At 46.3% G+C, this 26,649-nt stretch overlaps 1 long non-coding RNA gene across 1 annotated transcript in view; it reads right to left on the reverse strand.

Moving 5' to 3' along the window:
• The window catches only part of LOC128312244 (uncharacterized), an 83,304-nt gene extending 57,428 nt beyond the window's left edge, over positions 1-25,876 (reverse strand). The window contains exon 1 of the long non-coding RNA XR_008291270.1: positions 24,608-25,876. This is a non-coding gene — a long non-coding RNA (uncharacterized LOC128312244). The remainder of the gene's footprint in view (positions 1-24,607) is intronic.
• Positions 25,877-26,649: the final 773 nt, after the last annotated feature.

Here is a 26,649-nt window from a genome sequence, read left to right on the forward strand (position 1 = left end):
ATAAATGAATGACTAATTACTAAACCTAAGAATGGTATTCTGAAACAAAAGAATAGAGTTCTGCGACACCACGTAATAAGAAACCTATTCTAGACTGGTGGAGGGAGGGAGTGAAGAGGAAAAGAGGGATTCTTAGGGAGGATTCCTCTAGGCACATTCTGCTTCATCTGGGATCTGAAGGATGAGTAGAGGTCAATTAGGTCAGGCTGGATGATAAAAGGTCCGGAAGGAAAGTCCTATGGACAGAGAGAAGACTATGGAAGGGCCTTGGTCAGGAAAGCCTGCGTGACGTACGTGAACAACAGAATTCAGGCTGGTGTATACCGAAGAACATAAGGGCAGGAGTGGGGCAAAGAGAGCTGGTGGGGCAGAGAAGAGACCAGCCCACAGAGAGCCTTGAAAATCCCGTGTGTATCAACCAGAGACTGAGCTCAGCTGCTAGAGCCAGAAATCCGATGACAGTGTTTAAAACTCCAAGGATTTTGTTCACGCATGTAGAAACCCAGAAGTAGACAGTCAAGTCTTACACGGTGGTTCCACAAAGTCACCAGGACACAGGCTTCCTTCATCTTTCTGCCTTACCATTTCTAATTCTAACATCTATCCTCTGTGTCTCAAGATGGTTGCTGGAGCTCTAGTCATCATACCCACATTTTAGGCATGAAGAATTAGCAGTGCTTCACAAGGGCTTTCCTAGCCTTTCCATTTGACAGCTTCTGCTTACATCTTATAGGTTATTCCTCTCTGTCTAGGAGGTTAGAAATGTCTTGTGTATGTGTGTGGGTGAGAGAGAGATTGGATGCCATCCCAATAATATCACATCTTTGTGAAGAGGGGGGAAATGGATATGCTAGAAAAGTAGTCTCTGCCATACCATATAAGGATCTTGGCTACTTTCTTGTGATCAATAGGAAGTCATTGACAAGGTTTCTGGAAGAACAGAACATGATCGGCTGTGGTGGCGAAAGGAACCGGGCTGGGAAAGCAGAACATGAGGGCAGCGTAGGAGTCGGGATTATTTTGAGAGGTTATTTCTGAAGCGGACGGTATAGTAGGTCTTGGTGATAAATTAACAATGCAGAGTGAGGGAGAGGAAGACCTAAAGAATGATACCCACAGGATGGATTGCAGTGCCTTTCGCTGAGCTAGCGTACAAAGGAAGGGGAAAAGATTTGCTGGGAAAGATCATGAACTTGGTCTTGGGCACGCTGACGAAGAATGGCTTCCAAGTGGAGATGTAACAGGTGGCTGAGCCTGTAGGACTGGATGACGCAGAAGCACTCTGCTGCAGATAGAAGTCGGTTTCCACTGACGTGGAGATAAGTGAAATCATAATTGGTAACAATTTCCTGGAGACGGGGCACAAAGTGACAAGAAGGTCTAGGCCCAAATCTTGAGGAAATTTGACATTTAATGAAAGGGGGAGGAGGAGGAGCCAGAAACAGAGACAAAATAGAAGCATCCAGAGAGGTGGAAGGGGAGCCAAGATGCATTGTCTCAGGGCCAAGAAAGACCAACAAGAAGGACCATACCCAGTGCTGACAAGGGGTCAACGAGGTGAAGACTGAAAATCTGAAAATGGCTTTTGGATTTAACCACACGGAGAGCACCAGGGGCCTCAAGACTCTTGGAGGAATATTTGGGCTGGAAACCGGATTATGATGTTCTACGCTGTGGATCACACATGAAAAATGGCAGCAATGAATACACAATTGGTTAAAGGCTGAAGAGAGAATGGAGTAGTAGCGGGGGGGGGGGGGGTGCGGGGGACGTGGTCCAGGAAGGTTATTTTCTTAAATTTTTTTTTCAACGTTTATTTATTTTTGGGACAGAGAGAGACAGAGCATGAACGGGCGAGGGGCAGAGAGAGAGGGAGACACAGAATCGGAAACAGGCTCCAGGCTCTGAGCCATCAGCCCAGAGCCCGAAGCGGGGCTCGAACTCACGGACCGCGAGATCGTGACCTGGCTGAAGTCGGACGCTTAACCGACTGCGCCACCCAGGCGCCCCAGGAAGGTTATTTTCTAACATAGAGGCACCAAGAGGGGTTCCGATACTGATGGGAAGGACCTAGTTGGAAGGAGAGAGGGGATCCTTGACCCATCCAAGGTTTCTTCCTAAGGAAGATGGGAGAGAAAGGGAGCCAAAGCAGACGTCATAGGGTAACCCTAAGGAGGTTGAAGAGAAGGCGTGGTTCAAACTGGAATACATGACAATTTCAAGGAAAAGTGCGGGTCGTGGTAAAGATGTCATAAAATCTGAAGCACTTCCTTTCGTCTTCTCTCTCAGATGTGTAGGTAAGTAAGACCTCAATAAGGTATCGCAGTTCGAGTTAGGGTCTCCTGAACCTTTATAAAATCATGCAATCCTTACAATATCCCTGTGACATGGAAGCTACTGTGTAGTCCCAACTTCAGTGACCGGGAAACTGGTGTGAGATTATGGAACACTCAATTGGTAATGACGAGATTCAAGGCGTCCTCTGCCTACCGTGGGGTTCTTACTGCCATGCTGGGCCACGAGCCTCACCAGAGAAGACGCTGACAAATCAGCTCAGAACCAGTCTAAGCAGGGAGGCAGGCATGCTCCAAGTTAAGGTGAACCCCTGTGTTTGTGGCCTCAAGGTGATCACAACATCATCCCTCAGTTAAAGGTTTTCTCCTCTCAAAGTGTCACAGGAGGAATAGAAATGATTATGAAACAGAAGGGAGAGAAAAAAATCAAGAGCCATGAAACAAGAAATGCCACCCAAAAAGAGAACACGTTTATTTAAAGTTAATCTACACAAACAGAAGGACAAGTGTTGATACGAGCATAAAAATGCTCAGGCAAATATGTAGCATGTGGGACTTCCAAGCTGGTGCTCTGGGATTTCCAGGCTTTTCCTGTGCAGCCGGAGGGCTAATACCTGCTGGGGCTGAAAGGCGATGTCTGTTTCTACCTCACCACAAAGCACCTTCCTTTCTTCTGCCCAGTGATCTTTTCCAGAAAGGTCTGCGTATTTCAAGGAAACGCCATACTCAACCAAGACATATCCGCAACTACTTTGCACTGGACTCAAGGAGCTTCCTTGAGGCAAAATGGCTGCTCAAATCTTTTTCCAAGACAATGGTCTTTGGTCATTTTCAACAGATCTCGTGAAATTTGACCTGTGGCTACAGGTTACCAGGATGTGCGCATGAAGTAACTTACTTCCTCTTCTTTAAGCTCCAGCGACTCAGGTCAGCAAAATGGAGGGTGGAATCATTGACATCTGTTTGCTTAGGGCTAGCCTCTGGGCTCTCTTGGGAAACACCAGGAGCATTGTTTTTCTAGAGAAAAAGGAAGCCTCGAGGGTGGGGAGTCTCCATCACTATTTCGGGGAAATCTGAGAAATGCTTTTGAGCCTTCTTTCTTCCCTCCTTCCTCTCCACCCAGAAAGAAAAATTTCCCCCAAATCTATAAATCCTGAAAACAGAATGACATTTTTGTTGAAGTTTCTTAAATTCATGGCCCTTGGAAGCTGAATCAGGAAACTACAGAAGACTTGCAATCATCCAATATCCTTCTGTTGGGGGATGCCAGGGGCTTGATTTGGGGATTAAGCAAGCCTGGAAATTTAAGGCAATTGATAGTAAATGACAATGAGTGTGTTATGGAAAGAAAAAAAAGAGAGAGAAAAAAAGCTCTTTCCAATACTCTGGACTGAGAGGGTATATAAATATAAAATATAATTAAAATATAATATGAATCAAAATATAAATATATATAAGTATAAACATATAATATAAAAATAAACTATAAAATTCCTTCAATGTCACTGATGCATAATCTCGTAAGGCAGATTCTCTCTGCCTTAATTCATGTTTTCAATTTGGATCATTGGGGGGAAAGCTGGATCCAGGGAAGGTGATGCTTCTGACTTCTTGCCTTAGACCTTTTTTAAAAAATATATTCATTCTTTGAGAGAGAGAGAACTTTAAAAAAAATTAATTATTCTTTGAGACAGAGAGAGAACACAAGCAGGGGATGGGCAGAGAGAGGGAGACACAGAATCTGAAGCAGGTGACGCGGGGCTCAAACTCACAAACCGCGAGATCATGACCTGAGCTGAAGTCTGACGCTTAACACACTGAGCCACCCAGGCGCCCCTTGCCTTAGAACATTTTAGCGACTTTTGGTTCATTGATTTCACTAACCTTTACCAAGGCCTTAAAATCTCTTCCTAAGACACTAAACTTTCTAAGACACTAAACAAGTGTATCGGGAGTGAGGGCGTAGACCAGCAATGATACGTAGTCGTAACTGTAAAGGTAATAATAATAATAATAGCCACTGATTATTTCCCAGCTACTGGGCTCAGCACCCTGAGACGTTCCCCCGGTGACTGTGAGGTGCAGGCTTTGGAGCAAAGGACTCCGGATAGGAAGCAGATATGGTCTCCATCCCAAGAATTATCTTATTTAAATATTTGCTTTCTTAAAGTTTATTTATTTTGAGAGAGAGCGAGCGAGCGAAAGAGAGAGAGAGTGAGCAAATATGAGCAGGGGAGGAGAGAGAGAATCCCAAACAGGCTTCGGGATGTTAGCACAGAGCCCGACATGGGGCTCGATCCCCTGACCGTGAGATCATGACCTGAGCTTAAACCAAGACTCAGACGCTTGACCTCCTGAGCCACCCAGGCGCCCCAGATACTTTCAATGACTTTCTAAGGTAGGTATTACTATCATCTTCCTTTTCTTTCTGCTCAGGAAACGGGTTTAGAGCGGTGAAGAAATCGGTGGTAGTAAGAACTCCCAATCCAGACCCTGGGGCCTGACCATTATGCTTCCCTGCCCCCGGGAAACGTCATTCCCTAGGTGCATAGAGTCCCGTGGAAGAGGAAGCCAGGGGGCTTACAGGGACAGAAGCTGGCAAGGCGACTTTCACTGAAACAGAGCTGGACAGAACCTTGGATCCCATCCTTCACTCTTCTGGCTTTCAAACGTGATTATGATCTGCCCTAAAAATGAGAACGGACCCAGAAGACTGTGTAGCTGTCCTCTTCTTCTGCGAGGTCATCCCCAAGCTCTCAGTCCTCAGTGAGGTCCCCTCCCTGCTGTCCGGCAGTATTTCCAAGGAATGAAGCTCAATGAAGACGTTTCTGCGAGTGTTTTACAGCAGGTTCATATAATTAGTTTGATCTCCACGGGACCTTGTGAAGTAGGCCAGGGGATACGTTATACTTGCGTTTTATATTGTTCCTTTTCTACAGTCCAGGAAATTGAGTCCCTAAAAGGTGAGGTGACTCGCCCAGGGCATTGAGCTCGTCTGGTGTAGGGCTGGGACTCTCAGCCTCCAGACCTGATTTGTCCTATGACACCCAGCCCCTCCTGTCTACGAGGTGCAGGCTTTTGAACGAAGGGCTCTGGACAGGAAGCAGAGACCGTCTCCACCCCAGCAAGGATGACTCTTTTCTTTGGGAGATGCCCCTAATCTCATCCAATGAGTGACCACACAAATGGTACGTTTTTTTGTTTTGTTTTGTTTTCAGAACTATTTTGCAGGCACACTTGGTTTTGTATTTCTTTCTGTGCCCCGTCCCGCTTTCTGGGGATTTTGTGCGCTGGCCAGCAACTGGGCCGTCCTTACAGGTGTCAGCGAAGCCTGTGTCAGCGGCTAATGGGGACAGCCTGGGGGAAGGGGCGGAGACTCCGAAGTCAGGCCAACCTGCACCCAAGTCCTGCCACTGAACTTCTGTCTGGAATAACTCGGGGCATGCACCTGACCTCTCAGTGCCTGGGGCACCTCAACCTGGAGGAAGATCCTACTAGCTTCCTGCAGCGCGAGGGCTAGAACTGAGGTACTGCAGGAATCCTCTCGAGCGCAGGGCACGGCGGCCGCCAGCCGGAAATGCTCTCGGCGTAGCTGTTATTGTCGTTGGGGCGTCTTCCTTATCACCTTCCTGAAAGGTTCAGCTAATCCTTGCTGAGCCTGCAAAGCTTCCTCTGTGTATTTCAACACGTGCTTCTGCTGAATCTGTACTTGTGGGCGGTTCTCTTTTATCTTCATTCAGGCGAGGAGCAAGCTCGCATCCAAAACCATGGGTCAACCAAGTGCAACCTAGCACTGTAACTTCCCCCAGCTGGAGGGATGCATATTAATAGGATCAACCTGAGACCCCCCTAGGCAGGTGTCCACCCCCCCGCCCCCCCCCAGAAGTTCACCAAACACACGGGTTAAATTTGGAACAGGAGCTTTTGAACCAGAACCCCCTTTTAACCATTTGTGGTACCTCCCACCCCACCCCCACCCCCTGCTAAGTGCCTGCTGAGTGCGGCCAGTGGGAAGCTCCGTTTTATCGTCGTGGGTGCTTCCAACAAGGCCAGCGACCGCCAGAAACCAAGTCAATACCTGTTCAAGGGACCGCGGACCCCGCCTTGTAGAGCACATTCACGCGGACCAAAGGCATTGCCCGGAGAGCTGATTTCCTCCCTCCTCTGCGCCAGCGAAGGACACAACTGCTCCCAGAGCCGCACAGCTGTCCCCCATGATGCCTCTGAGGCCAGCTGACTCTAGCTCAGTAATCCCAAAGCTGCCTGCTTGTTCTCCTCAAAGCGGTCTTAGGAAACGTTGCCCGCGTTAAGGGCCTCTGCTGCACAAAAGCAAACACAGTCCCACGGCAGCCCAGTGAGCTCAGCCCTCGCCCGGTCGTGGAGGACACAGCAACCAACCTCTCTAGGCTCGCCACCAGGGACCCTATTGCTTTCCGTGTCCCCAATTTACCCACCCCTCTATTTCAGGGGCAAAAAAAAAAAAAACAAAAAACCAACAATACATGGCCGTGACTTTGAAAGCCACCCCTCCACTGTGACTTCCCAGACCCAGAAGCGAGTTCCTTTCCTATCCATTCTTCAGCGCTATTTCCCTCTCTGTCTACCCCAGGGCACGGAAATGGCACGGGCAGAGTGTCTGTTCCCACTGTGGGCTCACACTTAGCGTGAAAAGCCTTGAAAGAATTTGATGGCAGCTTGGACTGGACCTGGAATACGTCCAGGTAAGCCTCTGGAGTACTTGCATTTGGACAACTGCTCTCCTCATTTCTGAACCGACCTGTAACGAACTCTGAACTCTCAATGCCAAGCTCTGCGCTGAAGTTGACTTGCGTGACCTCGTTTAAACCCAACAAAGACTCCGTGAGGTTGGTACTGCGATTATGTCCGTTTTAATGTTAAGCGAAGCCGGGGGAATTAACTAGAACCCACATTACTGCCCTCTCTGCCACAGTGTCTCCCAGTTACGAAAGGCTGTGAGCTTTGTTCTCTTCAGAGATGAAAGTACCTTGAGGGGTGGGGACCAAGCCTTAAAGTTCTGTGCCAAGTTTACAGCTCCGTTCTCACTACCAGGCGGGCGTTTCAGAAATGCCGAGACCCGTCCACCTCTCAACGAGAATCTATCCAGAGCACGTCTCTGTTTAGAGCCTCCTGGGTTTTCAACGTAGCATCAAACCCTACAGGATAGACAAAGGAAGTACACAATCCCTTTGAGGGAGGTTAGTCCATAAGAAACAGAAAAATCAATTAAGTGTTAAACTAAAGATAAACATTTCAGCGGTCCAGAGAGGGGATCGGGACATCACACCGAAGTGATGGGATTTGAACTGGCCCTTGAAGAGTGAGCTCATGTCAAGAGGTGGAGAGGGAGGAGAGGGCCCAAGTGTGGGAGGAAAGTCTTGGGGGAAGAAAATGGGGAGGTGGCCTGTAACGACATAATACATACACTGTAAGTCCTTTTCCTCATCAAGGCTGGGAATTCTAGAAGCCTCACAGAGTCTCTCTCCCCTTGATAAAACAAATACTTCTTAGCTCATCAAATAGATTTTTCTTAAAAGCCTGGGGTAGGAGTCCCAGGACCCATGTAGGGTGTGTCCCAGAGGCAGGAGGGGTGCTTCTGGGCGGTTCTTGCTTTTCAAGTTTATTTATTTATTGGGGGGCTGGGGGGGAGGGGGCAGAGAGAGAGGGGGAGAGAGAACCCCAAGCAGGCTCCGCACTGCTCCCCACTGCACCCGGGTTGGTATCCTGGCTCGTGCTCCCGCCAAGCTGTGTGCCGTCGCTGAGGATGGCGATGACAACGCGCGAATCACCGAGTCTCCGGTGACAGGTGACACGCCAGGTATTTGACGTACATTAACTCCCTGAATCTTCACAGGAAAGGTAGCTCATTATCATATCGCCTCCCTTTTGGGGATGGCAAAATGGAGGTTTAACGAGACTAAGTACCTTGCCCAAAGTCACGCTGGTCATTAGTGGAGCGGGGGCTCCAACCTCAGGGGTCCAGGGGACCCCTCGGTGTATGTTCCCAGCCTGCTAAGAACTGCTTCCCAAGTCACCGACCTTCCTGGGGTCTCAGTTTCCTCATTCGTAAGGCATTCATGGAAACACCTATGGTGGACAGCAGGGAGGAGTAACACGGGAATGCGAGTGAACCCTCTGGCCCCAGTGCTTGGACATCCTGAGTGTTCCTGGTTCTGGGTCATCTACCAGGCTCATCCCCTGAGCACTTTTTTCTTTTCTTTTTATCATTTTTTTTAATGTTTATTTTATTTTTGAGAGAGACAGAGCATGAGCGGGGGCGGGGGGGGCGGGGAGCAGAGAGCGAGGGAGACACAGAATCGGAAGCAGGCTCCAGGCTCTGAGCCGTCAGCACAGAGCCCGACGCGGGGCTCGAACTCACAGACTGTGAGATCATGACCTGAGCCGAAGTCGGACTCCCAACGGACTGAGCCACCCAGGCTCCTGAGCACCTTTTTCGTGGAAAGTGCAATCATTATTAGTCGTCACCATTTAAAAACAGGGCATGTTTACATTAGCTTGTCTTGTAACGTGACTCTACACTTCGTCAAGGATTGTGTAAGTGGTCAGGAAGTACAGAGGGCTCTTACACAGTCTCCTGTCTTACTCAATCTCCGTGATACCACATACAGAAATGGGCAACTGCTTTCTCTTTTAGCTTCTTTCTCCTTTTTCTCTTTTGCATAGCTTTATGGCTCTCACTGAAGGTGAAACTAGGAAAATACTTCACCCAGAGGTGAGTCTATAGGTGATGAACGTTATAACAAGGCTCTATTGTCTTTGGTGGAGGTGGGGAGCCCCGCATGCCCTGGGCTCAGGCATTAAGTACCGTTCTACCAAATACTCACACACCGGGCAGGTGTTTGAGGTGGGGTGGCCCCGGGGCAGTTGCTGAACAGGGTATACAAAAAGGTTAGTGAGTATAATTACACTTTCATAAAAATGAATGTTGGACTTCCTCCCCTGCTGCGTCTTAGCTACTGGGGCTAAAATAAATATTTTAATTAGTTTCAGCTTCCAAAAGAGTCTTAGCAGGCCAGACTTCCGAATCTGCCTCCCACGGGGAAAACGCTTTTAAATCCCACCAGTTGGCACCAAATCCCTCCCAAGCAAAAATCCAAAACCGAAAACCACATTTTGAACTAAACAAGTCACTGCTTCTTAGATAGACAGCTGCAGTGTGCACTTGGAGCTTGGCGTGACACAATCTCGAGCAAAAGCAGAACCTCCGGGTCTTTTGTCATTTACCACGAACTGCAGGATGTTACCACCAAAGCACCGCAGAAGTCTTAGAACCCACCACCCTTTCATTTGACGTTTCCAGAAAAAGATAGGTGTGCCCCAGAGAGTTTATGGCACATAAATAGGTAACAAGTTCATAGTGGATTCAAGGTTAGTTTTCCTTTTTCCTTTTTCTCTTTCTCCTTTTCTAGAGGGTCTACGTGTTGCATTACTCATGCATGGCCGTCGTCACCTTTCGAAAGAGGTGCCAACATTCCCCTTTCACACATGAGGGATCGGGGCTGAGACCCCACTAAGTGACACGTTCGGTAGGTATCACAACTGGCAGGTGCGGGACCTGGAACCGAATGGTCTGGCCAGCTGACTTTTAACTTCTGCATAATGCCGCCAGGGCCATTTTAGAACAATTAAAGACGAAAGGTAGCACAGACATGAAGGAGAAAATGCCCTCGGAAAAAACCTCCACCCACTTTTAATGTAACACCCTTACTTTATTTCCACACAGGCCACTATCTCTGGGGGGGAGGGGGAAGGTGGGGCTACCTTTGGGAGTATCATTCAGAATGATGGATGGAGTACACAGGTAAACAAAACAAAACAAAACAAAACAGGGAGAAACAGAAGCTAACTCCCAATGTTATTCTTCCCTGAACAACCTGGCAGATTATTTAGGCCAATTATGCTCTTGGGAAATAACCCTCTCCACTGTGACGCCTCCTCACTTTTTCAAAGAGCTTTCAACCCTGCCCTCCTGTTGACATAAATGATCACAGCGGGTTTTATCCGGGCCAGTTTCAGAAAACACTAATAGGTTCATGGATTTCTGGGATTAAAGAAAGAATTCTTATTTTCTTTTGTTGCTTCAGGTAGCATTCGTTGCACAAATACTCCTCTTGCTGAAATCCCAGTAAAGCTCAACAAACGTGCAAAAGGGATTGGGGTGTGCTATTTTAACGAGAAAGGGCATCCCCGCCAAATTCTTTAAAGGCGCGGACTCTCCCTGGTGTTTATTTATGCGAGCCTATTTTGAGCACCACACCAGACCCTGCTAGGTGCTGCCTGTGTGGTGCGCAATGAGCAGTCTCTGGGGAAAACATCTATGAAATAGACAAATAGGTTTCCAAACAGTCACAGGCAGAATGAACGAGAATGACTGTGGGCAGAGGAAAGTGACTTGATTTTAGGGTGGTCAGTGAAAGCATCTCTGAGGAAAGAACATTTCTACTCTGTTCCTGAGACTTGACTGATACGTGGGGGCCAGTAAAGAATGGGAAAATGGGAGGAGTGGAGAGAAGGAACACATTCCTTTAAGAGGGAACCGTATCTGCAAAGCCACGGAGGTGGGGAAAAGTTTGGCAAGTGTGAGGAAAAAAAAAAAAAAAAAAGCATGACCGGAGTGTCAAGAGCAAGGGGGTGAGGGGTCCAAAAGGAAGGGGGCGGGGCATAAGACTGTGTCTAAATCACCTTTTATTTACAGATAGAGAAACACTTCACAGAGAATGCAAGAACTAAGAAAGGCTACCATGTTGGGAGCCTCTGTTCACGGAAGAACTATCAGAGGTGAAATTATTTTCCCCCCAGAAATTATAAAATTAGTCAATGAATCGGGGCGCCTGGGTTGGGCTCAGGTCATGATCTCACGGTTGGTGAGTTCGAGTCCCGCGTCGGGCTCTGTGCTGACAGCTCGGAGCCTGGAGCCTGCTTCGGATTCTGTCTCCTCTCTCTGCCCCTCCCCAACTTGTGCTCTGTCTCTCTATGTCTCTCAAAAAATAAATAAATGTCAAAAAAAAAATTTAAATTAGTCAATGAAGAACTGATTTGATTTCCATACATCTGTTTTATCACCCAACTGGGAAAAAGGTGTGATGCTTGATTCTGTGTAAGTTCACAACTCGGGTAACTTACTAGCACTTTTTTTTTTTTTTCTCAATTTTAGGCAATAATGCGTGGGCCAGAAATTCCAAACTGGTGAACGGCAAGCTGACGGGGGCACACAGACTTACATGGTTTCTTTGGCCAGAACGGTGTTTTTCAAAGTCTAAGCGAGCTGCAATGGCACCAGCTACTTTTGTAATGGTGCACGGCTACACCACAGGTCCCAGCTTCCCCAGCGTAGAGCAGGGACCACGAGACTGAGTTCTGCCAATGGAACATACGCTTCTGGGCAGTGTCATGGCAAATCCTTCCCCCAGTATTCGAGCTGTATCCGCAGCTGGACGCACGGAGGGAAACTAGCGTAGCACATGTGGATCCTCATGAAGAAGAGAGCCTCTGCCCCTGAAGGAGCTGACAGGGTCTCCACCGTGACCTGCACTGGCTGTGATGGGAGGGAACAGCAACACCCCTGAGATGTTGAGTTTGTGTGCGACAACCGTGTCTTTGTTTGGGTCCCTCTAAAATCGGGTTATGAGATATGGATTCCCGTGCAAGTGGCTTATTTGGAGGTGATCCCTTGGAAACATCGGTGGGTGCGTGGGGAGGTGGAATGGGGAAGGAGTAGAAACTAATGAATGATACATTGTCTGCCAGCGTCTGCTGTGGGCAGCTCAGTCACACAAGGGAACGATGGGGGAACACAGAAGACGCCTCAGGGCTGTCTCAGTGGAGGGGTGAAGAGACTGGGGATTCATGCACTCCCCGTGTGTCTGTCATTGGTGGGACGATGCCTCCAAAAGCATTATTAATTCTTCAACATTCCGGGCATACTCTGCACAAATGCCGAGTGCGCATACAGTGTTTTGAGCAAGACTTAAAGTTGTGTTCAGGAGGCAGCGTGGTGAGCAGAGACAAGTGCCGAGTGGACACGAGGAGGCCACCAACAACATCTGCTGAAAATGTTTAGCCCACACTGACTGATGCAGGTGCCAACATCCGAAACTAGACGGCAACATAAAACTCTGAATTTCTGACCTCTCTCAAAACATAAGCAGATAGTCACCAGTGGGTCTGCATTTCTGTATGGCGGTAACTGGTTGGAGCGGAGTAGCGATTGATGCTTTAGATGCAGGTAGTGTCTCTAACTTTCCACAGTCGCCACTGCACCCTACTGTCTCTTAACCGCACCCTATTTCCCTTGTTTATGTCGTTTTAATGGTCCTTACAGTAGGCGTTTGAATCTGTAACCTCCGGTGCTCTAGTACGACAAGGCTTTTGTTTCTTTGCTTCTTTTTCATTCCAGCTGCGTTTTCCTCCCTCCCTACTCCACTTTGAAAGCTGCTCAAAATATGTCTCCGTGAAACCTTCCCACCGACCCCCACCTACGACACTCACGACACTTCTGTAGCCATTTGGAGCCAAAGTGTCCAATAAGTCACTGGCTACATGTAGCGATTAACATTTAAATTCCAGCTCATTAAAAGTAACTAACTAAGATTAATGAAAATTAAACATTCAGTCCCGTCCACTGCACTGGCCACATTTCAAGGGATCGATAGTCCTACGAGGTCAGTGGCTAGCATATTGGACACCACAGCTAGAACACATTTCCCTAATTACACAAAGTTCTTTTGGATACGCCGATTGATAGAATGGGCTGTCGTTCTTCCTCTTGGCTTTTCTTGTAGGTGATCTTGTGTTTTCCATAAATATCCACCCTTTAAGATAAAATCCACTTCAAAAAGGAGAGAGCTTGCTCAGCATACCATCCATTCTTTCTCCCCCTCAAGTACCTGTACAATTGTCCGCAGTTAACATTGTGAATGTTTCTCAAGTTTCTGCGTGAGGTTCTGTATCGTGGTCCCCCATGGTCTCATGCAGGGAGATACCGTGTGTTCTCCTGTCCCCTCAGGCTTATGTGGAAAACTGGGAAAGTTGCTTCGGGTGGAAAAGACAGGATCAGGTATGATTTCAACATCATACCCTTGCGGGATTGGAAAGAAGCTCATTAAGACCACTTACTGCTTTTGCCTTAAAAAAAAAAAAAAGTATGGGTTCCATACTGTGATTTAATGTGTTTTGTGGTTTTTTGGTCTTTATTTAAAATCCCAAAGTGACTGAGGCAGTATAGCAACAAGTTAAAACACTTTGACTCAGAAGTCTGACAAACTGGGGTTGAAATCCCAGCTCTGATACTTGTTACCTACAGGGCCTTGTATGACTAACTTGCCTTCCCTAAGCCTTGGGGAAATAACGCTTCCCTCATGGAGGTTTTGTGAGGATTCGGTGAGTGAAATGCCAAGGAAAATGTTATAAATGCTAGCTATTATTTTTTTAAGTTTATTGATTTCTTTTGAGAGTGAGAGCGAGCGAGCAGGGAAGAGGGGTAGAGAGGCAGAGGGAGAGAGAATCCCAAGTAGGCTCCACACTGTCAGCATGGAGCCCAATGTGAGATTCGATCTCATGAACCATGAGATCGTGATCTGAGCCAAAATCAAGAGTTGGATGCTTAACCAACTGAGCTACCCAGGTACCCCAGTGCTAGCTATTATTATCAGCAAAAAATCACACACAAAGGAAAAAGAATCAAGATAATAATAGACTTCCGGTTGTACGCCATTGTGGAAAGGACCAAAGCAGATGATGCATTCAGAAAACTCCCTCCAACAGAAAGATGTGCAGAATTGCAGGAGATCCATTTGGCAAACACTCATTATTGGGGGCAGGGTGGGGGATATTTTAATGTATTTCCATTAGCATACGATTCAGATTATCAGACAAACATCACATTCTCCCCTTGCCCTACTCCTCCAAACAAATAATATGTCAAGTTAAGGCACCATTCAGTGAAAAACAAAAGGAAAAGCAGATGTTGGAAACAGGATGACCAGGAAAAAAAGGACTGGAGAACTTCAATTACTTAGATTTTTTTTTTCAGAAAATAAAGTCATTATAGGGACTATCTCTTTTTCTGTCTTCTCCATCCACATATCTTATCCTTTTGAAGAGAATAGAACACTTTGAATAAAATTACTGTCTTCTTTTTCCAAAGAGGTAAACAGTGCCTGGAAATGTTCATGCTCCCAAGCACCCCTGAGGCATGACTCTGTCCTTCTCTTGGCCAGCGAGCTGTGAAAAATCATTATACCGTCCAACACTCTCACTGAACAAAGGCATTTCCTGCTGAACACGTCATGTGAGGCATATCTAAAAATGGAAGTTTGGCCAATGGCCATAATGTCATGATGTAAAAGGATTTGGGCAGAGGCTCAGAAGTGGCATTGGGTAGATTTTCCTTCTTTCCTGGGCCCAGTTTACTGTTAGGGAAAGATGCTCAAAATCAACTACTAAAGGACACAGCGAGATTCCCAAAGAGGATATAGCATATGATTATATTTTGGTAAAAGAATGGAAAGTCTCAATTTGACTTCTTTGTTCACAGCCCCAGAAATTCACTCTGGCTGACAAGAAAAAGAATTTATTGGGCCGATGTGGAAGTTCATGGATGTATCAGTTAGCTACTGCTGCATAACAAACCATCTCAAATACAGTAGCTTAAAAAAATCAGTTTATTCAGCTCAGTAATATAGGCTGCTCTTTCCCATATCTCTCTGGGCAGTGAGGCCCCAGACCCTCCTTCCAACGTTTTCTCATCCCCAGCAACCTAGGCCCTTCTTGTTCTTAGAGTGGAGTCAGGGTTCTAGGAATAGTGAAAGAGCACACAGGGCCTCTGGAAGAGTAAGCTCTGAGCTGGAACGCCCTCGCCTCCCCTGTACTCAGGCCAAAGCAAATCACAAGGCATCCGAGACCCAAGGGGTGCAGAACTAAACTCTACCTCTTCATAGGATTCTACCCCTGGAATTAGCACGAATATGGAGGTGACCAATTGGGACCATCAATGCAATCAATTTACTATAAAAGAATTGAAAGGAAAGCTGAAGAATTAATTCTCAGAAGGCCCAGGACCTGGGCGTCTGTGTGATGGGAACCAATGGACGATCTCCTCGCTGTTTTTCTCTTGGAAGGAAAGACGTCCAGCATTTTCAGTTCGTGAGGCTCACTTAGTGGGAGATAGAAATACCACCTTGGTCATCTGCCTACTGTCTTGCCAACAGAGCTCGTGACATCCAGATTGGCAGTCCCACTTGAAATGATTTTCTATGGGTGGAGGGGCCATGTATGGAACAAAATGTGGGTGTGGCTCCCTGAAGAAGGCAGAATGAATGCTGGGCCACCCATATCAATGTATTCTCTCTCTCTCTGTCTGTCGGTCTGTCTCTCTCTCTCTCTTGTCCACCAAAATGGTAACAGTAGTACTATGTGTGCTGTGGGTTTATGGAAGAGAGTTTTCTTTGTGTTTGCATGAACTTCTGAAATTTCTCCAAGGGACCTGTGTTAGTTACGTAATATTTTTCAGGTTGTAGAAAAAAGTTATAGAAACACACAAACTTGTATCAATACAATGGGAAGGTATTTGGACTTTAGGTAGTTCTGTCTCAGCTCTCCTCCTCTCCCTCCTCCCCCTCCTCCTCCTCTTCTCCCTCCTCCTGTCCTACCTCCTCCCCCTATTACCCCTCCCCCTACACACATGTGTACACACACAGAGACACACACACACCCCTTGCATCTCATTCCGCACAGGAAACTGCTTTGAGTCTCTCTTCTCATCTGTAACAGGACAGGAGAGGAGACAGTCTCCGAAACTGTCTCCAAAAGGAGACATTTCCATTTGTGAATAATGGCTGTATACATCATTCTAATTTATCAGGTGAATTCTTTTATATCCCGTTTGGCACTTTTTCTGTTATTTTAATTGGTATACTGTATCTGGACTGTAAAATCTCAAACCTGTCCTAAAAGCACAGGGGGAGAAGAGTTTTCTTCAGCTTCCCCTTCTTTGGTCCCCGCCGGCAGATGCTGATGTGACAGTCCACTGACGACTGTCAAAGAGATCTAACAAACGCTTCTCCATCCCTGGGGAATTTCAGTCCCTCGGAGAAATACCTCTCTTCACCCTCTGCACTATCTAGACCCTAACGGGGGAGGGGGGGTGGGCGAAGGGGGACAAGAAGTGTGTGTCAGAGCATGAGCGTAATCTGTGTATGCTTACAGGGGCCCCTGACAAGGGGCTTTGACCTTGTGGGGTGGGAGTAGGGTAGCCAACATACCAAAACCAAAACCAAACTGTAGCATTCCGTTACATTTGAGTTTCAGATGAGCAGGAAATCCGTGTTGGTATAAGTCTGTCTATACGAGACATATATTGCAGATATTACCAATTTGAACGGCAAAGACTTATACTAAAACACGTGTTCGTTTGTACCTGAAATTCAAACATCCTTTGCTAAATCTGGCAGTCCTAGTTAGCACAGATGTCTAATGTTATTTGTTCCTCTACACTGCCTAGCCTCAGGCACCCGGAGAATATATGACCTGAACCAGACTCTGGCCAAAGAAAGACCTCAAACTCCTGACTGCTTTGAAGCATCTGAAAGAAATCAGGAGGGGAAACATTTTATGGGAGGATATTCCTCATTTCCTTGTGGTCATGACAGTCTGGAAGAGGAATTAGAGTTTGGTTCTAAATTCAGAGCAAAAGTAATGGGGTTTTTTTTCCCCTTGTTTTTATTTTCTTTCATCTAAGTACCATATATACATATATACTAAAAAGAAGAAAACAAGCAAAATCTATGACCAGTCACAGACAGTAGTAGTATGTCGGAGGCCAAGTGAGAGGTCTCCTTAGTACCTAAAAAAAAAAAAAAAAAAAAAAAAAAAACAAAAAGGAAAAAAAAAAGAACAAAGTCGGCTCTTCAACTCTAAGATTGGAATTAATGAAATTGACTCATAATACCCTTGAAACTCCCCAGAATGGCCATATGACTAGGAAAATTTGCCAAATTAGCTCATGCAGGAAAGGAAGGTAGGAAAAGAAAGGGGGTAAATTAACCACCGAGCATTCGAAAACTGGCTTGAAAAGGGAGGTTGGGGCCAGGCTGGCTTCTAGGGCCTGAGGGTGGGGGCGGGGGCTGGGGAGGTCCAGCTGAGGGGAGGGAAAACAAGAGAATGGGGAGAGAGAGCGCAGATTCAGAGATGACCCGGTTGGAAGATAATCTGTATGTTGTTGATCATGTTCAGCATAGTGAGAACTCCGGCGCCTTGAAACGCCCAGTCTGCCCGGTGCACAAACACTGATGAGACCTCACGGGAGAAAATGATAAAGAAGGTGAACTTCAATTGTGTGCCCCAGATAAACCCACTGAGGCTTCCTGTAAATGAAGGAACGTCAGTAAGAGGCCTAACTGTTGTTTCTTCCTCTGACACTGTGCCTTTGAACAGGATTCGTGTAGCAACCATTTCACTGCTCATGTCCTCCCAGCACTAATGAGGTCGGTCTATTTTAGCCTTTATTGACACGGAGGAAATGGCAGGCGGGCAGGTGTCCAGAGCACTAATCTATGAAAGGACAATTTCCTCCGTGTTTGCAGCGGGTGGGATGCTTCCGATGGTAAAACTCTATTCTTTGGTTATGTTTCCTAAACGGAGCCCAGATGGATTCTCAAATGGCCCAAGCAGACCCACTCAGACACGTCTTATTTATATTTTCCCTCTGACCATTCCACTCTGAAGCCATGCAATCAAGGTCAAGTTACTCTATTTACAGTTTGCCAAAGGCTTATGTAGCACGGGTTACGTGCCAGGCAATGTTTTAAAACAATGAAAAGCCAAAACTACAAGGAGGTATCACCTCACACCTGTCAGAATGGCTAAAATTAGCAACTCGGGAAACAACAGGTGTTGGCAAGGATGCAGAGAAAGGGGAAGCGTCTTCCACTGCTGGTGGGAATGCAGACTGGTGCAGCCGCTCTGGAAAACAGCGTGGAGGTTCCTCAAAAAGTTAAAAGTAGGACTATTCTACGATCCAGCAATTGCACTGCTAGGTATTTACCCAAAGGACCCAAAAATACACATTTGAAGCCATACATGCACCCTGATATTTATAGCAGCACTATTGACAATAGCCCAATTATAGAAAAAGCCAAAGGTCCATTGATTGAGATGGAAGAAGATGTAGAGTGTGTGTATACACGCACACACACACACACACACACACACACACACACACACGATGGAATATTATTCAGCCATGAAAAAGAATGAAATCTTGTCATTTGCAACAATGTGGATGGAGCTCGAGAGTATTATGCTAAGCAAAATAAGCCAGTCAGAGAAAGACAAATACCATTTGATTTCACTCATATGTAGAATTTAAGAAATGAAACAGACAAGTAAAGGAAGAACGAGAGAGACAAATCAAGAAACATACTTTTAACCATAGAGAACAAAATGATGGTCACCAGAGGGCAGGTGGGTGGGGGATGGGTAAAACAGGCGAGGGGGATTAAGGGCGTCTGACTTTGGCTCAGGTCATGATCTCACGGTTCATGGGTTAGAGCCCCACTTCGGGCTTTCTGCTGACAGCTCAGAGCCTGGTACCTGCTTCACATTCTGTGTCTCCCTCTCTCTCTGCCCCTCCCCCACTCGCGGTCTGTCTCTGTCTCTCAAAAATGAATAAACGTTAAAAAAAATTTTTTTTAAGTGTTGAATCACTAAGTTCTACTCCTGAAACTAATATTACCCCGTAAGTTAACTGGAATTTAAATAAAAACTTGAAACACCAAAAAACACAACAACAACAAAAAGCAGCAAACTCATTCGAATCTCCTGTTAGCTGTACGAGCTAGGGACCACGGTCAACCTCACTTTACAGATGGGGAAACTGAGGCATAGAGTGGTTAAGAAACCTGCCCACATAAGCGACAGAGTCAATACTCTTGACCGCTTTGTTATGTGCTCTCATCTTTGCTATGTGCCGATAGGACATGCCGATCTTGTGAGTACGGTTGCTAACGCTCCTGATTCCTGGGGGAATAAATTTTCCTGGGTGGGAGAGGTAGAGACGGAGTGCCAGGTGAAGGCTTGTTGCCAAGTGGGCTGGGCAAGATGATCAGTTGAAATCAGTTACCTCACGGAATCTAGTTCTGGTCTTCCCAGGATGAAATTGGGGGGCTGCCATTTCCAAGGGGGTTATGGAACCTCAGACAGGAGCACCCACACCAGCGGCCGTCTCATTTCCTGAAATTTGGCATCTATGGATATGGAATGTTCACGGGTGCTTTGGGTATCACCAAAGCCAGGGGGAAATTCCTCTTCTAACGTGACGAAAATGTCTCCACTATTACTATTCTGATGTGTGGTAAGTGGGGTGACCGTATATATCTCATCACTCAAGTTGCCAAGACTTTTAAGAGTAAAAGGGACATTATTAATCGTCATGCAAGGACAAATGGGCCTTAAACCAGGACTCAACCAGGCAAACAGAAGGTATGGTCATTCCAATGGTAAATGAACACGGAACGAGCGGCTTCAAGCTGCGCCAGAGGCTTTATTCTGCATAAGCCTGACTCGGATATCAGGCATCACCTTTGCTGTTCTTTGCTGCCCACCTATGCCGGGCTCGCGTTGGTAAGTCGGCCAGGTTTTACAAGTGCGGTCGGAGCTCCTGGTGGTATTGATAACAGGGCCCCTGCAGACTCGCTTTTGTGTGTCACTGACGCATCTCTTAATAGAATACCCGAGACCCCACAACGTTAGGCCAAGTTCGTGCATGAACACAGGGTACCACGGACTTGCTAATTTTCAACAGACAACCAACTGCCATTTGAACTTCTGAATGGATTTCTCTCTGAGCCCCCTTGATCCGCTCTGGCTCAGGGGAGGGGGACAGAATGTCAAGGAGACCTGAGACCTTGCCAACTGAACGGCAGCTGAGGGAGATCGGAACACGCAGCTTGGAGAAGAGAAACAGAGGGCCTCACGGGGGGTGGCCTCACGGACCTGATTTGCTGCTGTGTGCAAGAAGGAACAGGCTTATTCTGTGTTGCCCACAGTGTAGCACAAAATGGAAACGCTGGGCCACAGGATTTCAGCTCGATTTAAGTGATTTCTCGTTTCTGTTGTTTTTTAAATGTTTTTGAGAGACACGTTTTAATGATAAAAATAGCACACGCTCTTCTAAAAAAATATTCAGACCATGACAAAACATGTAAGGTGGAAAGTAAAAGCCTTCCTCTTTCCTCCCGTCCCCCCTTCCCTCGCCCACACCCATTCCTCAGAATGCCTTATCCCCCCACATCCCCACCTCTGCACACTCAAACGTGCTCTCTGCACGTATACATAGGCATACTACATGTATACGTATCATTCTATTTTGCCTATTTTTGTTTTATTAAAAAATATGGGGTGCCTGGGTTGCTCAGTCAGTTAAGCCTCCGACTTCAGCTCAGGTCACGATCTCACGGTTCGTGGGTTCGAACCCCTCACCGGGCTCTGTGCTGTCAGCTCAGAGCCTGGAGCCTGTGTCGGATTCTGTGTGTGTGTCTGTCTCTGCCCCTCCCCTGCTTGCTCACGCGTGCTCTCTCTCTCTCTCTCTCAAAAATAAGTAAACATGAAAAAAAAATTTTTTTAAATATAGTCATAAAATGAGCATGTCTCAGGAGGTGATGAAGAAGCACCCCGATCCGTAATTTTATGTTACTTCTGAAAGATGTTAACCAGAGAAGCCTCGCTGAAGGATCTGGAACAGACAGTCCTGTAAGACTTAACTTATGGACCGTAAGTCAACGTGAGTTAACCTGTTCTGACGTTTTTTTCCTTAGAAATGTTTTACCAGGGGCCTCGGAAAATCGAAGTAGACATTTCACTCCGGTACTTGTTCTTATGAGAAAGGATGTTCAAGTGACTTCAGCTGCTTGAAAACGGAGGGGCCGGCTGGGGGGTTCTTAGCCACTGCCTACGATCCGGCCAAGGTTGGCCGACCACGTGGCAGGGACCCCGAAGGGGAGATCAAATCCACAGCTGGGCAGAGAGAGAGTTAAGGTGCCCTCCAAGATCCCTTTCAGCACTCTGATTCCCGGACTTCCCCGCCAGCTCACCTGGGCAGTGAGAACGAGCCAGAAAGAGCCCCCGGGAACAGGAGTGTCTGCAGGGTCCCCACCTCCCCCTGCAGGAACGGCCGGGTGCGGGTGCCCCCGCCCCAGCCTGGTTCCCGGGGAGCCCACGGACCCAGGAACGCCTGCCAGCAGCCCAGCTCGCTGCTCTTTGGACCTCAGCAGCTTTCATCTGAGGTGCCTCCGCTGAAAAGAAAACAAATTCCTCTCTAAACCCGGCAGGTTCTAAATGGACAGCAAATACTGTACATTCTTAAGAGCCTGGCGAAGCAGGAAATTACTCCTTCACCTGTTTCCTATTTTGACATTTCATCAAGATGGAATTTAGTGGCTATAAAAGATAATACTGTTGTATTTGACTTTAAACGAGAGCCACTGGTTACATTTCTGTGCTCAGAATCTCTTCTATTTGTGGATGGGTTGGGCAGAGGTAGGTCTTTTCCTTTTATCTGGAGTAAAAATAATAACAAGCCCCAGAGACACTGCAAAACGAGTACATGGAACGTTATACTCTTATTCACAGTCGTCAGGTAGTAATATTTTACCATTCTTGCTTTATCTCTCCATATACATACGCACGTATTCATATTATTGTCAGGACCTGCCAGCGGCTGAATGTTTGTGCCCTGCCCCTCCATTCCTATGTCGAAATGCTGACCTCCAACGGGATGTTATGAGGAGGTGAGGCCTTTGGGAAGTATTACGCGACGAAGACAGAGCGCTCCTGAGGAGCAGTCCCTTTCTGAAAGAGACCCCCACAGTGCTCCCCAACCCTTCCCCGTGTCCGGGTATAAGGAGAGGTCGCAGACCCTCACCCAGTCACGCTGCACAATGATCTTGGGTTTCCACCCTCCAGAACTATGAGAAAGAAATTTCTGTTGTGTACCTTCCACTCTGTCTGTGCTCTTTTGTTACAGTAGCCTGCGAAGACAAGGACAGGAAATGTTTGGGGTAAACTGCAGACACCCTGACCCTTCCCGTATGGGTAAACCTACGGGCAAGTGGCTCCTAAGAACAAGGGCACGGTATCGTGATCGAAGTTAGGACATTTAACGTTGATAGAACACTATTGATGAACACGATCGTTTTCAATTTTTCCCAGTCTCTCCGATATTTTCCTTTATAACATGCTTTCCTAATCTAGGATTCCATATGGATACTTCACTGTCATGTTTCTTTGGTCTCTGTTATTCCAGAGACGTTCCTCGACCTTTGTCTCTTATCGTATGATATTCTTTTTTTTTTTTTTAATTTTTTTTAACGTTTTATCCATTTTTGAGACAGGGGGAGACAGAGCATGAACAGAGGAGGGTCAGAGAGAGGGAGACACAGAATCCGAAACAGGCTCCGGGCTCTGAGCTGTCAGCACAGAGCTCGATGCGGGGCTCAAACTCACAGACCGCAAGATCATGACCCGAGCCGAAGTCGGCCGCCCAACCGACTGAGCCACCCAGGCGCCCCTTATCGTATGATATTCTTGAAGAGTACAGGCCTGTGGTTTTCTGGCATGCATGCCCTTTGAGGTGGGTTTGTGTGGCCTGTCCCTTGAATGAGTTTAAATTCTGCACATGGTATGTCCTTCTCAGGACATCATGCTAGGAAGCACCTGCTGTCAGTCTATCCATGGTTAACTGTCAGTCATGGGGTCAAAGTGAGTTCTCTATTTTGTTTAAACATTTTTTAATGTTTATTTTTGAAGGAGAGAGAGAGACAGAGCACGAGCAGGGGAAGAGCAGAGAGAGAGGGAGACGCAGAATCCGAAGCAGGCTCCAGGCTCCGAGCGGTCAGCACAGAGTCTGACGTGGGGCTCCAACTCACAAACTGTGAGATTATGACCTGAGCTGAAGTTGGATGCTTAACCAACTGAGCCACCCAGGCGCCCCGTGAGTTCTCTACTTCAGAGGATTCTTTCCCTCTTTACAATTGATAAATAATCAATGAACGGACATTTGGTGGTGCTACCACATTTCTTCACTCTTAGGGTAACTTTTTTTCCCTTTGTCTTAATAAATCTGTAGAGAGATACTTTTAGACCGTGTAGATAATTGGTTTACCAACAAACTGGCTTTAGCATCTCTTGATGGCCCTTTCCTGAATCGATTACAGTATTGCTATGGCAGGGAGGTGCTATTGAAAAAAGGAAGATTGTCACGTTGAGGTTTTCTCTGTGTACTTCTCCACTATTCCTTCCCCAAGACCAAAAGAGATACTTAAGGCAAATCATTTGGGCCGGTGGGACTTAAAGTCCCTGACAGCACCTCCTCCCCACCATTCCATAGAATGATCTATGTCTGGAGGACGGGGTGGCCATACACAGTGGAAAGGGCCTCGGGTGGAGAGTCAGATGAGCAGACGACCTGGCATTCCCGTCCTGGAGATTCCACGTGTTCTACGTGAACATGTCCTAACCTGAACTCCTCTGAGGGGGTCACCCCCTCCAACCTGGGCCTCCTCCAGAGTTCTAATGTCATTAAATACCGCCACCATCTACCCAGTTGTCCCAGCCAAAAATCTGAGCAGCATTCTCTACCCCTGATTCTTCCTTACTGTCCACATCTAGTTGACAGCCAAGGTTAACATGACGATACCTTCCAAACATCGCCAGGAATTCAGCCTCTTGTCTCCTGTTGTACCGCCTGGGCCAGGCTACCATCATCCCACACCTGCTCTTCTGCCATTTCCTCCTGACTGTCCATGGGCCTTCAAGATCTTGTGACCTACAATCTGTTCTTCTCACTTTAGCCAGAGTGACCTTTCTGCCATACAAATTTGATCATGACCCTTCTTCTTTCCCCTTAAACCTTTGGGTAGCTCCCCACTGCAGTAAGGATCACTTGGTTAAAGTGATATGTCTTAACTCCCCGCCATGGCATATGAGCCCCCCCCCCCAGCCTAGAATTGGCCCAGTTCACCAGGGGGATTTGTCATCGTGGTGCCACCTCTTACTAGCCTCGACTCTGGCCAGACAGATCAAGACAGGCACAAGGTGACATATATATGGAATGTGTTCTTGAAAAAACATATACAACTCATCAGTGTCCACCCACAAGGCAATCTTCCCTTAGAAAACCATGGAAACAGCGCTGACTTGACCATTTCTAGGATTCTGACTGTAGAAAGTGGCCCCTACCCTGTGGATCCTCCTTTTCAGTTGAAAAGAGAAGTACTCACCAGGAGACGGCTTCTGAAAGATTGCTCATCGGGGCAGGCAAAGCCATTGAAAGAGATGGGCCACCAGAGGGCGTGCCATGACCCCGCAAAAGGCTTGAGGAGAGATGGGTTCCACATTTACCTTAGAAGAAAAGATATTGGAAACATATCAGATATATTTATTTATGCTTTCTGACTACCACATGCATCTCAAATCCCAGGGCAGTCACGTTCTTTTATTTTTATGCGGTATCCATGGTTTCAGGACAAACAAGCTAAGAAAAACCTTTCCCACCACTGAATGGAAAAGGAAATATGAAAGCTCAGGTCTTTTTTTTTTTCTCCCTCTAGAAAGTCAGGCTGCATTTTAAATAGTCTCCCCTTAGGCAAGAACTCTTGATTCATTGAGGAAATTTCTAAAGCTTTGTATGGCACATTACTCATAAATATTTGAAAATTCTCAAGACTATCGAGGATCAGGCAAAATGATAATCAAATATGATGAATAGCTCTCACTGAGCATTTGCTATGTTCCAAATGCTGTACCAAGAGTCTGATGGGTTGTAAGTAAATATATTTAACTCACATGATACGCTTTGAGGTTAGGAATTGTTGTTCCTATTTTCCAATGAGAAAACCAGAGCTCTGAGCACTTCAGCGATTTGACAAGACCACAGACGTAGGATTTGAATTCGGGACTGTGAGATGCCCAAGTCGGCACTCCTACTCACTGCGCTATGTTGTCTTGAAGACCTCTCATCTTTCTTTCAGAAGCCCAACATCTCTAGGACTTTCCTCCTTTCCTCCCTTGCGCTCGTGAGAACGCACAGAGCAAAGAGGAGACTTCAACAGCCATCTACCAAACATTCCATTCCAACTGCCCTGTCCTTCTCTTGACTTTACCTTCTATTCCCCATCAAAAGGGGGGCTATCCTATGTCTCATTCTTTCAGAACCAATGTTTCTTGCTAGAGCACTTTTTAGGGACTGGTAATCGGGCAGTCAACAAATACTGACTGATATATCTCCGGGCTAGACCCGTATGATTCCTGCATACATGAGGTCCAATAAGTTCTTGTTGGATGAATGAATGAATGAATGAATGAATGAATGAATACTAGTACAAAGTGACAATAGAGGAAGTTTCAGGTAGAGGACAAAACATGAGTTCTGGAATAAGAAAGATTTGGGTTCCAGCCTACCATTTAAGTGAAACTTAGTACTAGTCACCAAATTAAAAAAAAAAAAAATTTTTTTAATGTTTATTTTTGACAAAGAGAGAGACAGAGCATTAGTGGGGGAGGGGAAGAGAGAGAGGGACACCCAGAATCCGAAGCAGGCTCCAGGGTCCGAGCTGTCAGCACAGAGCCCGACGTGGGGCTCGAACTCATGGACCACGAGATCATGACCTGAACCAAAGTCGGATGCTTAACCGACTGAGCCACCCAGGCGCCCCACCAAAAATTTCTGACTATGGTAATCTCAGGCTCTCGACAGGTTCTATCTTCCACTGCTTAATACTTCCAGAGTCCTGAGAGGCATCAGTCTTTGGGATTTGGGAATAAGAAATCAGAATTCCCAAGAATTCTGAAATCATAAATTATTCTCTATTTTTCGTGACACTATTTACTTGTTTAAATAATAATGTGCAACCATAATAACCACTGGATCAATTTTTTTAATAGAATCATGCTGCTGGAAGTTTTCACTAAAAGTTATATAATAAATGCATGGTTTATTATTATGAATTGATTTCTTGTGATAAGATTGGGTATTTCAATAACAAGCAAAAACAGTCTTTTCCTTATACAGAAATTTGACAATAGAACATATTAAAAGAAGGGAAAAATACACACGATAAATGTCAAATGAAAATTGCTATAAAAATTGAATACAACGCAACATATAATTCTGTAAAGTATGACTATTAAAAGGAAAATTTAGAAGACACAGGCATTAATTGCCTGACCAATTTCCTTTTTGGCCTTGACATTTGTTTAACTGTTAGGAGTGCATCCAAAAGTACTTTTGAGTCAAGTTCTAGAGTACCTACTTCTTCATATA

Source organism: Acinonyx jubatus, chromosome D4 (assembly GCF_027475565.1).
Source record: "Acinonyx jubatus isolate Ajub_Pintada_27869175 chromosome D4, VMU_Ajub_asm_v1.0, whole genome shotgun sequence".
NCBI lineage: Eukaryota > Metazoa > Chordata > Mammalia > Carnivora > Felidae > Acinonyx > Acinonyx jubatus.